The following is a 501-nucleotide window of genomic DNA, read 5'->3' as shown; positions in this document are numbered from 1 at the left end:
TAAAGAGAGGATAAATAAATGGAAGGATGAATGGATAGAGACGATACAATGGATAAAGAGGATTTAAATTGATAAAGAGAATATAAGTAAATGGAGGGATAAATGGATAAAAGAGGGAAAATGAATGGAAGGAGGATGCGATAAAGAGAGGCTAGGGATAAAGGAAGGATAAGTGAAAAAGCGGATTAAAACCATTTTCATGTTTGGTTTCAAGAGGATAAATGTAGTGAAGATTACTTGTTTATATATATCTTACACATTTAATAACGCATATCTTTCTGTTTACCTTTAGGCAGTAAAGAACAACATGACATCTAAACCAGTGTCCTGGAAAATCCCTTTTCCAGGCAGGATCAAGATTATTTTAGTCTCAATAAAGAAATGTGCTTTTGGTTTCCTTAATTATTCCCAGTGCTCACATTTATCCAATGCGATCCCCTTTTTGTTGATCACAATTAACAATCACCGATGTAAAGGTGGAGCATACTGATTTGTATATGA

Source organism: Penaeus monodon, chromosome 23, assembly GCF_015228065.2.
Source record: "Penaeus monodon isolate SGIC_2016 chromosome 23, NSTDA_Pmon_1, whole genome shotgun sequence".
NCBI lineage: Eukaryota > Metazoa > Arthropoda > Malacostraca > Decapoda > Penaeidae > Penaeus > Penaeus monodon.
This window is presented reverse-complemented; position numbering follows the sequence as displayed.